Raw genomic sequence first — 12,317 nt, 5'->3', positions numbered from 1 at the left:
GTGTGTACAAGGGTGTACAAATGTGTACAAGGATGTAAAAGTTTATACAAGTGTGTACAAGTTTGTACAAGGTTGTTTAAGTGTGTACAATGTTTTACAATTGTGTACAAGGTTGTACAAGTGTGTACAAGGTTGTACAAGTGTGTACAAGGATGTACAAGTGTGTACAAGGTTGTACAAGTGTGTACAAGTTTGTACAAGTGTGTACAAGTTTGTACAAGGTTGTACAAATGTGTACAAGGGTGTACAAAAGTGTACAAGGGTGCACAAGTTTGTACAAGGGTGTACAAGTGTGTACAAGGGTGTACAGGTTTGTACAAGGTTGTACAAGTGTGTACAAGCTTGAACAAGTGTGTACAAGGTTGTACAAGTGTTTACAAGGTTGTACAAGTGTGTACAAGGTTGCACAAGTGTGTACAAGGTTGCACAAGTGTGTACAAGAGTGTACAATCGTGTACAAGCTTTTACAAGTGTGTACAAGGTTGTACAAGTGTGTACAAGGTTGTACAAGTGTGTACAAGTTTGTTCAAGTGTGTACAAGTTTGTACAAGGTTGTACAAATGTGTACAAGGGTGTACAAAAGTGTACAAGGGTGCACAAGTTTGTACAAGGGTGTACAAGTGTGTACAAGTTTGTACAAGTGTGTACAAGCTTGTACAAGGGTTTACAGGTTTGTACAAGGTTGTACAAGTGTGCACAAGGGTGTACAAGTATGTACAAGAATGTACAAGTTTGTACAAGTGTGTACAAGGGTGTACAAGTATGTACAAGGTAGTACAAGTGTGTACAAGCTTGTACAAGTGTGTACAAGGTTGTACAAGTGTGTACAAGGTTGTACAAGTGTGTACAAGGTTGTACAAGTGTGTACAAGTTTGTTCAAGTGTGTACAAGTTTGTACAAGGTTGTACAAATGTGTACAAGGGTTTACAAAAGTGTACAAGGGTGCACAAGTTTGTACAAGGGTGTACAAGTGTGTACAAGTTTGTACAAGTGTGTACAAGCTTGTACAAGGGTTTACAGGTTTGTACAAGGTTGTACAAGTGTGTACAAGGGTGTACAAGTATGTACAAGAATGTACAAGTTTGTACAAGTGTGTACAAGGGTGTACAAGTATGTACAAGAATGTACAAGTTTGTACAAGTGTGTACAAGGGTGTACAAATGTGTACAAGGATGTAAAAGTTTGTACAAGTGTGTACAAGTTTGTAGTAGGTTGTACAAGGTTGTACAAGTGTGTACAAGGTTGTACAAGTGTGTACAAAGTTGTACAAGTGTGTACAAGGTTGTACAAGTGTGTACAAGGTTGTACAAGTGTGTACAAGGTTGTACAAGTGTGTACAAGGTTGTACAAGTGTGTACAAGGTTGTACAAGTGTGTACAAGGGTTCACAAGTGTGTACAAGGGTGTACAATCGTGTACAAGCTTGTACAATCGTGTACAAGCTTGTACAAGTGTGTACAAGGGTTTACAGGTTTGTACAAGGTTGTACAAGTGTGTACAAGGGTGTAAAAATGTGTACAAGGATGTAAAAGTTTATACAAGTGTGTACAAGTTTGTACAAGGTTGTTTAAGTGTGTACAATGTTTTACAATTGTGTACAAGGTTGTACAAGTGTGTACAAGGTTGTACAAGTGTGTACAAGGATGTACAAGTGTGTACAAGGTTGTACAAGTGTGTACAAGTTTGTACAAGTGTGTACAAGTTTGTACAAGGTTGTACAAATGTGTACAAGGGTGTACAAAAGTGTACAAGGGTGCACAAGTTTGTACAAGGGTGTACAAGTGTGTACAAGGGTGTACAGGTTTGTACAAGGTTGTACAAGTGTGTACAAGCTTGAACAAGTGTGTACAAGGTTGTACAAGTGTTTACAAGGTTGTACAAGTGTGTACAAGGTTGCACAAGTGTGTACAAGGTTGCACAAGTGTGTACAAGAGTGTACAATCGTGTACAAGCTTGTACAAGTGTGTACAAGGGTGTACAGGTTTGTACAAGATTGTACAAGTGTGTACAAGGTTTTACAATTGTGTACAAGGTTGTCTAAGTGTGTACAAGGTTGTACAAGTGTGTACAAGGTTGTACAAGTGTGTACAAGCTTGTACAAGTGTGTACAAGGTTGTACAAGTGTGTACATGGTTGTTCAAGTGTGTACATGTTTGTACAAGTGTGTTTTAAGTTTGTACAAGGTTGTACAAATGTGTACAAGGGTGTACAAAAGTGTACAAGGGTGCACAAGTTTGTACAAGGGTGCACAAGTGTGTACAAGCTTGTACAAGTGTGTACAATGGTGTACAGGTTTGTACTAGGTTGTACAAATGTGTACAAGGATGTACAAGTATGTACAAGAATGTACAATTTTGTACAAGTGTGTACAAGTTTGTAAAAGGTTGTACAAGTGTGTACAAGGGTGAACAAGTGTGTACAAGGTTGTACAAGTGTGTACAAGGTTGTACAAGTTTTTACAAGGTTGTACAAGTGTGTACAAGGTTGTACAAGTTTGTACAAGGTTGTACAAGTGTGTACAAGGTTGTACAAGGTTGTACAATTGTGTACAAGGTTGTACAAGTGTGTACAAGGTTGTACAAGTGTGTACAAGGTTGTACAAGTGTGTACAAGGGTGTACAAGTTTGTACAAGTGTGTACAAGGTTGTACAAGTGTGTACAAGGGTGTACAAGTTTGTACAAGTGTGTACAAGTTTGTACAATTGTGTACAAGTTTGTACAAGGTTGTACAAATGTATACAAGGGTGCACAAGTGTGTACAAGGGTGTACAATCGTGTACAAGCTTGTACAAGTGTGAACAAGGGTGTACAGGTTTGTACAAGGTTGTACAAGTGTGTACAAGGGTGTACAAATGTGTACAAGGATGTAAAAGTTTGTACAAGTGTGTACAAGTTTGTACAAGGTTGTACAAGTAAGTACAAGTTTGTACAAGAATGTACAAGTGTGTACAAGGTTTTACAATTGTGTAAAAGGTTGTACAAGTGTGTACAAGGTTGTACAAGCGTGTACAAGGTTGTACAAGTGTATACAAGGTTGTACAAGTGTGTACAAGGTTGTACAAGTGTGTACAAGTTTGTTCAAGTGTGTACAAGTTTGTACAAGGTTGTACAAATGTGTACAAGGGTGTACAAAAGTGTACAAGGGTGCAAAAGTTTGTACAAGGGTGTACAAGTGTGTACAAGCTTGTACAAGTGTGTACAAGCTTGTACAAGGGTTTACAGGTTTGTACAAGGTTGTACAAGTGTGTACAAGGGTGTACAAGTATGTACAAGAATGTACAAGTTTGTACAAGTGTGTACAAGGGTGTACAAGTATGTACAAGAATGTACAAGTTTGTACAAGTGTGTACAAGGATGTACAAATGTGTACAAGGATGTAAAAGTTTGTACAAGTGTGTACAAGTTTGTACAAGGTTGTACAAGGTTTTACAAGTGTGTACAAGGTTGTACAAGTGTGTACAAGGTTGTACAAGTGTGTACAAGGTTGTACAAGTGTGTACAAGGTTGTACAAGTGTGTACAAGGGTGCACAAGTGTGTACAAGGGTGTACAATCGTGTACAAGCTTGTACAATCGTGTACATGCTTGTTTCAAGTTTGTACAAGGGTTTACAGGTTTGTACAAGGTTGTACAAGTGTGTACAAGGGTGTACAAGTATGTACAAGAATGTACAAGTTTGTACAAATGTGTACAAGGGTGTACAAATGTGTACAAGGATGTAAAAGTTTGTACAAGTGTGTACAAGTTTGTACAAGGTTGTACAAGGTTGTACAAGTGTGTACAAGGTTGTACAAGTGTGTACAAGGTTGTACAAGTGTGTACAAGTTTGTACAAGTGTGTACAAGTTTGTACAAGGTTGTACAAATGTGTACAAGGGTGTACAAAAGTGTACAAGGGTGCACAAGTTTGTACAAGGGTGTACAAGTGTGTACAAGGGTGTACAGTTTTGTACAAGGTTGTACAAGTGTTTACAAGGTTGTACAAGTGTGTACAAGGTTGCACAAGTGTGTACAAGAGTGTACAATCGTGTACAAGCTTGTACAAGTGTGTACAAGGGTGTACAGGTTTGTACAAGGTTGTACAAGTGTGCACAAGGTTTTACAATTGTGTACAAGGTTGTACAAGTGTGTACAAGGTTGTACAAGTGTGTACAAGTTTGTACAAGTGTGTACAAGCTTGTACAAGTGTGTACAAGGTTGTACAAGTGTGTACATGGTTGTTCAAGTGTGTACATGTTTGTACAAGTGTGTTTAAGTTTGTACAAGGTTGTACAAATGTGTACAAGGGTGTACAAAAGTGTATAAGGGTGCACAAGTTTGTACAAGGGTGTACAAGTGTGTACAAGCTTGTACAAGTGTGTACAAGGGTGTACAGGTTTGTACAAGGTTGTACAAATGTGTACAAGGATGTACAAGTATGTACAAGAATGTACAATTTTGTACAAGTGTGTACAAGTTTGTAAAAGGTTGTACAAGTGTGTACAAGGGTGAACAAGTGTGTACAAGGTTGTACAAGTGTGTACAAGCTTGTACAAGTGTGTACAAGGGTGTACAAGTGTGTACAAGGGTGTACAAGTGTGTACAAGGTTGTACAAGTTTTTACAAGGTTGTACAAGTTTTTACAAGGTTGTACAATTGTGTACAAGGTTGTACAAGTGTGTACAAGGTTGTACAAGTGTGTACAAGGTTGTACAAGTGTGTACAAGGTTGTATAAGTGTGTACAAGGTTGAAAAAGTGTGTACAAGGTTGTACAAGTGTGTACAAGGTTGTACAAGTGTGTACAAGGTTGTACAAGTGTGTACAAAGGTGTACAAGTGTGTACAAGGTTGTACAAGTGTGTACAAGGTTGTACAAGTGTGTACAAGGTTGTACAAGTGTGTACAAGGTTGTACAAGGTTGTACAATTGTGTACAAGGTTGTACATGTGTGTACAAGGTTGTACAAGTGTGTACAAGGTTGTACAAGTGTGTACAAGGGTGTACAAGTTTGTACAAGTGTGTACAAGTTTGTACAATTGTGTACAAGTTTGTACAAGGTTGTACAAATGTATACAAGGGTGTACAAAAGTGTACAAGGGTGCACAAGTTTGTACAAGGGTGTAAAAGTGTGTACAAGCTTGTACAAGTGTGTACAAGCTTGTACAAGTGTGTACAAGGGTGTACAGGTTTGTACAAGGTTGTACAAGTGTTTACAAGGGTGTACAAGTATGTACAAGAATGTACAAGTTTGTACAAGTGTGTACAAGTTTGTAAAAGGTTGTACAAGTGTGTACAAGGGTGTACAAGTGTGTACAAGGGTGCACAAGTGTGTACAAGCTTGTACAAGTGTGTACAAGGGTGTACAGGTTTGTACAAGGTTGTACAAGTGTGTACAAGGATGTACAAGTATGTACAAGAATGTACAATTTTGTACAAGTGTGTACAAGTTTGTAAAAGGTTGTACAAGTGTGTACAAGGGTGTACAAGTGTGTACAAGGTTGTACAAGTGTGTACAAGCTTGTACAAGTGTGTACAAGGGTGTACAAGTGTGTACAAGCTTGTACAAGTGTGTACAAGGGTGTACAAGTGTGTACAAGGTTGTACAAGTTTTTACAAGGTTGTACAAGTGTGTACAAGGTTGTACAAGTGTGTACAAGGTTGTACAAGTGTGTACAAGGTTGTACAAGTGTGTACAAGGTTGTATAAGTGTGTACAAGGTTGAAAAAGTGTGTACAAGGTTGTACAAGTGTGTACAAGGTTGTACAAGTGTGGACAAGGTTGTACAAGTGTGTACAAAGGTGTACAATTGTGTACAAGGTTGTACAAGTGTGTACAAGGTTGTACAAGTGTGTACAAGGTTGTACAAGTGTGTAAAAGGTTGTACAAGTGTGTACAAGGTTGTACAAGGTTGTACAATTGTGTACAAGGTTGTACAAGTGTGTACAAGGTTGTACAAGTGTGTACAAGGTTGTACAAGTGTGTACAAGGTTGTACAAGTGTGTACAAGGTTGTACAAGTGTGTACAAGGTTGTACAAGTGAGTACAAGGGTGTACAAGTTTGTACAAGTGTGTACAAGTTTGTACAAGTGTGTACAAGTTTGTACAAGGTTGTACAAATGTATACAAGGGTGTACAAAAGTGTACAAGGGTGCACAAGTTTGTACAAGGGTGTACAAGTGTGTACAAGCTTGTACAAGTGTGTACAAGCTTGTACAAGTGTGTACAAGGGTGTAAAGGTTTGTACAAGGTTGTACAAGTGTTTACAAGGGTGTACAAGTATGTACAAGAATGTACAAGTTTGTACAAGTGTGTACAAGTGTGTACAAGGTTGTACAAGTGTGTACAAGGTTGTACAAGTGTGTACAAGGTTGTACAAGTGTGTACAAAGGTGTACAAGTGTGTACAAGGTTGTACAAGTGTGTACAAGGTTGAACAAGTGTGTACAAGGTTGTACAAGGTTGTACAATTGTGTACAAGGTTGTACAAGTGTGTACAAGGTTGTACAAGTGTGTACAAGGGTGTACAAGTTTGTACAAGTGTGTACAAGTTTGTACAAGTGTGTACAAGTTTGTACAAGTGTGTACAAATGTATACAAGGGTGTACAAAAGTGTACAAGGGTGCACAAGTTTGTACAAGGGTGTACAAGTGTGTACAAGCTTGTACAAGTGTGTACAAGGGTGTACAGGTTTGTACAAGGTTGTACAAGTGTTTACAAGGGTGTACAAGTATGTACAAGAATTTAAAAGTTTGTACAAGTGTGTACAAGTTTGTAAAAGGTTGTACAAGTGTGTACAAGGGTGTACAAGTGTGTACAAGGGTGCACAAGTGTGTACAAGGGTGTACAATCGTGTACAATCTTGTACAAGTGTGTACAAGGGTGTACATGTTTGTACAAGGTTGTACAAGTGTGTACAAGGTTGTACAAGTGTGTACAAGGGTGTACAAGTTTGTACAAGTGTGTACAAGTTTGTACAATTGTGTACAAGTGTGTACAAGGTTGTACAAATGTATACAAGGGTGTACAAAAGTAAACAAGGGTGCACAAGTTTGTACAAGGGTGTACAAGTGTGTACAAGCTTGTACAAGTGTGTACAAGCTTGTACAAGTGTGTACAAGGGTGTACAGGTTTGTACAAGTTTGTACAAGTGTTTACAAGGGTGTACAAGTATGTACAAGAATGTACAAGTTTGTACAAGTGTGTACAAGTTTGTAAAAGGTTGTACAAGTGTGTACAAGGGTGTACAAGTGTGTACAAGGGTGCACAAGTGTGTACAAGGGTGTACAATCGTGTACAAGCTTGTACAAGTGTGTTCAAGGGTGTACAGGTTTGTACAAGGTTGTACAAGTGTGTACAAGGGTGTACAAATGTGTACAAGGATGTAAAAGTTTGTACAAGTGTGTACAAGTTTGTACAAGGTTGTACAAGTAAGTACAAGTTTGTACAAGGGTGCACAAGTGTGTACAAGGTTGTACAAGTGTGTACAAGGTTGTACAAGTGTGTACAAGGTTGTACAAGTGTGTACAAGGTTGTACAAGTGTGTACAAGGTTGTACAAGTGTGTACAAGGTTGTACAAGTGTGTACAAGGTTGTACAAGTGTGTACAAGGTTGTACAAGTGTGTACAAGGTTGTACAAGTGTGTACAAGGTTGTACAAGTGTGTACATGGTTGTACAAGTGTGTACAAGGTTGTACAAGTGTGTACAAGGTTGTACAAGTGTGTACAAGGGTGCACAAGTGTGTACAAGGGTGTACAATCGTGTACAAGCTTGTACAAGTTTTTACAAGGTTGTACAAGTGTGTACAAGGTTGTACAAGTGTGTACAAGGTTGTACAAGTGTGTACAAGGTTGTACAAGTGTGTACAAGGTTGTACAAGTGTGTACAAGGTTGTATAAGTGTGTACAAAGGTGTACAAGTGTGTACAAGGTTGTACAAGTGTGTACAAGGTTGTACAAGTGTGTACATGGTTGTACAAGGTTGTACAATTGTGTACAAGGTTGTACAAGTGTGTACAAGGTTGTACAATGTGTACAAGGGTGTACAAGTTTGTACAAGTGTGTACAAGTTTGTACAAGTGTGTACAAGTTTGTACAAGGTTGTACAAATGTATACAAGGGTTTACAAAAGTGTACAAGGGTGCACAAGTTTGTACAAGGGTGTACAAGTGTGTACAAGTTTGTACAAGTGTGTACAAGGGTGTACAGATTTGTACAAGGTTGTACAAGTGTTTACAAGGGTGTACAAAAGAATGTACAAGTGTGTACAAGGGTGTACAAGTTTGTAAAAGGTTGTACAAATGTGTACAAGGATGTACAAGTATGTACAAGAATGTACAATTTTGTACAAGTGTGTACAAGTTTGTAAAAGGTTGTACAAGTGTGTACAAGGGTGAACAAGTGTGTACAAGGTTGTACAAGTGTGTACAAGCTTGTACAAGTGTGTACAAGGGTGTACAAGTGTGTACAAGGTTGTAAAAGTTTTTACAAGGTTGTACAATTGTGTACAAGGTTGTACAAGTGTGTACAAGGTTGTACAAGTGTGTACAAAATTGTACAAGTGTGTACAAGGTTGTATAAGTGTGTACAAGGTTGAAAAAGTGTGTACAAGGTTGTACAAGTGTGTACAAGGTTGTACAAGTGTGTACAAGGTTGTACAAGTGTGTACAAAGGTGTACAAGTGTGTACAAGGTTGTACAAGTGTGTACAAGGTTGTACAAGTGTGTACAAGGTTGTACAAGTGTGTACAAGGTTGTACAAGGTTGTACAATTGTGTACAAGGTTGTACATGTGTGTACAAGGTTGTACAAGTGTGTACAAGGTTGTACAAGTGTGTACAAGGGTGTACAAGTTTGTACAAGTGTGTACAAGTTTGTACAATTGTGTACAAGTTTGTACAAGGTTGTACAAATGTATACAAGGGTGTACAAAAGTGTACAAGGGTGCACAAGTTTGTACAAGGGTGTAAAAGTGTGTACAAGCTTGTACAAGTGTGTACAAGCTTGTACAAGTGTGTACAAGGGTGTACAGGTTTGTACAAGGTTGTACAAGTGTTTACAAGGGTGTACAAGTATGTACAAGAATGTACAAGTTTGTACAAGTGTGTACAAGTTTGTAAAAGGTTGTACAAGTGTGTACAAGGGTGTACAAGTGTGTACAAGGGTGCACAAGTGTGTACAAGCTTGTACAAGTGTGTACAAGGGTGTACAGGTTTGTACAAGGTTGTACAAGTGTGTACAAGGATGTACAAGTATGTACAAGAATGTACAATTTTGTACAAGTGTGTACAAGTTTGTAAAAGGTTGTACAAGTGTGTACAAGGGTGTACAAGTGTGTACAAGGTTGTACAAGTGTGCACAAGCTTGTACAAGTGTGTACAAGGGTGTACAAGTGTGTACAAGCTTGTACAAGTGTGTACAAGGGTGTACAAGTGTGTACAAGGTTGTACAAGTTTTTACAAGGTTGTACAAGTGTGTACAAGGTTATACAAGTGTGTACAAGGTTGTACAAGTGTGTACAAGGTTGTACAAGTAAGTACAAGTTTGTACAAGGGTGCACAAGTGTGTACAAGGTTGTACAAGTGTGTACAAGGTTGTACAAGTGTGTACAAGGTTGTACAAGTGTGTACAAGGTTGTACAAGTGTGTACAAGGTTGTACAAGTGTGTACAAGGTTGTACAAGTGTGTACAAGGTTGTACAAGTGTGTACAAGGTTGTACAAGTGTGTACAAGGTTGTACAAGTGTGTACAAGGTTGTACAAGTGTGTACATGGTTGTACAAGTGTGTACAAGGTTGTACAAGTGTGTACAAGGTTGTACAAGTGTGTACAAGGGTGCACAAGTGTGTACAAGGGTGTACAATCGTGTACAAGCTTGTACAAGTTTTTACAAGGTTGTACAAGTGTGTACAAGGTTGTACAAGTGTGTACAAGGTTGTACAAGTGTGTACAAGGTTGTACAAGTGTGTACAAGGTTGTACAAGTGTGTACAAGGTTGTATAAGTGTGTACAAAGGTGTACAAGTGTGTACAAGGTTGTACAAGTGTGTACAAGGTTGTACAAGTGTGTACATGGTTGTACAAGGTTGTACAATTGTGTACAAGGTTGTACAAGTGTGTACAAGGTTGTACAATGTGTACAAGGGTGTACAAGTTTGTACAAGTGTGTACAAGTTTGTACAAGTGTGTACAAGTTTGTACAAGGTTGTACAAATGTATACAAGGGTTTACAAAAGTGTACAAGGGTGCACAAGTTTGTACAAGGGTGTACAAGTGTGTACAAGTTTGTACAAGTGTGTACAAGGGTGTACAGGTTTGTACAAGGTTGTACAAGTGTTTACAAGGGTGTACAAAAGAATGTACAAGTGTGTACAAGGGTGTACAAGTTTGTAAAAGGTTGTACAAATGTGTACAAGGATGTACAAGTATGTACAAGAATGTACAATTTTGTACAAGTGTGTACAAGTTTGTAAAAGGTTGTACAAGTGTGTACAAGGGTGAACAAGTGTGTACAAGGTTGTACAAGTGTGTACAAGCTTGTACAAGTGTGTACAAGGGTGTACAAGTGTGTACAAGGTTGTAAAAGTTTTTACAAGGTTGTACAATTGTGTACAAGGTTGTACAAGTGTGTACAAGGTTGTACAAGTGTGTACAAGGTTGTACAAGTGTGTACAAGGTTGTATAAGTGTGTACAAGGTTGAAAAAGTGTGTACAAGGTTGTACAAGTGTGTACAAGGTTGTACAAGTGTGTACAAGGTTGTACAAGTGTGTACAAAGGTGTACAAGTGTGTACAAGGTTGTACAAGTGTGTACAAGGTTGTACAAGTGTGTACAAGGTTGTACAAGTGTGTACAAGGTTGTACAAGGTTGTACAATTGTGTACAAGGTTGTACATGTGTGTACAAGGTTGTACAAGTGTGTACAAGGTTGTACAAGTGTGTACAAGGGTGTACAAGTTTGTACAAGTGTGTACAAGTTTGTACAATTGTGTACAAGTTTGTACAAGGTTGTACAAATGTATACAAGGGTGTACAAAAGTGTACAAGGGTGCACAAGTTTGTACAAGGGTGTAAAAGTGTGTACAAGCTTGTACAAGTGTGTACAAGCTTGTACAAGTGTGTACAAGGGTGTACAGGTTTGTACAAGGTTGTACAAGTGTTTACAAGGGTGTACAAGTATGTACAAGAATGTACAAGTTTGTACAAGTGTGTACAAGTTTGTAAAAGGTTGTACAAGTGTGTACAAGTTTGTACAAGGTTGTACAAGGTTGTACAAGTGTGTACAAGGTTGTACAAGTGTGTACAAGGTTGTACAAGTGTGTACAAGGTTGTACAAGTGTGTACAAGGTTGTACAAGTGTGTACAAGGGTGCACAAGTGTGTACAAGGGTGTACAATCGTGTACAAGCTTGTACAATCGTGTACATGCTTGTTTCAAGTTTGTACAAGGGTTTACAGGTTTGTACAAGGTTGTACAAGTGTGTACAAGGGTGTACAAGTATGTACAAGAATGTACAAGTTTGTACAAGTGTGTACAAGGGTGTACAAATGTGTACAAGGATGTAAAAGTTTGTACAAGTGTGTACAAGTTTGTACAAGGTTGTACAAGGTTGTACAAGTGTGTACAAGGTTGTACAAGTGTGTACAAGGTTGTACAAGTGTGTACAAGTTTGTACAAGTGTGTACAAGTTTGTACAAGGTTGTACAAATGTGTACAAGGGTGTACAAAAGTGTACAAGGGTGCACAAGTTTGTACAAGGGTGTACAAGTGTGTACAAGGGTGTACAGTTTTGTACAAGGTTGTACAAGTGTTTACAAGGTTGTACAAGTGTGTACAAGGTTGCACAAGTGTGTACAAGAGTGTACAATCGTGTACAAGCTTGTACAAGTGTGTACAAGGGTGTACAGGTTTGTACAAGGTTGTACAAGTGTGCACAAGGTTTTACAATTGTGTACAAGGTTGTACAAGTGTGTACAAGGTTGTACAAGTGTGTACAAGTTTGTACAAGTGTGTACAAGCTTGTACAAGTGTGTACAAGGTTGTACAAGTGTGTACATGGTTGTTCAAGTGTGTACATGTTTGTACAAGTGTGTTTAAGTTTGTACAAGGTTGTACAAATGTGTACAAGGGTGTACAAAAGTGTATAAGGGTGCACAAGTTTGTACAAGGGTGTACAAGTGTGTACAAGCTTGTACAAGTGTGTACAAGGGTGTACAGGTTTGTACAAGGTTGTACAAATGTGTACAAGGATGTACAAGTATGTACAAGAATGTACAATTTTGTACAAGTGTGTACAAGTTTGTAAAAGGTTGTACAAGTGTGTACAAGGGTGAACAAGTGTGTACAAGG

The sequence above is a fragment of the Macrosteles quadrilineatus genome, unplaced genomic scaffold (assembly GCF_028750875.1).
Source record: "Macrosteles quadrilineatus isolate MER2022 unplaced genomic scaffold, UCM_ALF_1.0 Scaffold_65__1_contigs__length_644622, whole genome shotgun sequence".
Classification (NCBI taxonomy): Eukaryota; Metazoa; Arthropoda; class Insecta; order Hemiptera; family Cicadellidae; genus Macrosteles; species Macrosteles quadrilineatus.
The sequence above is the reverse complement of the archived record's forward strand: the minus strand, read 5'-3'. Positions refer to the sequence as shown.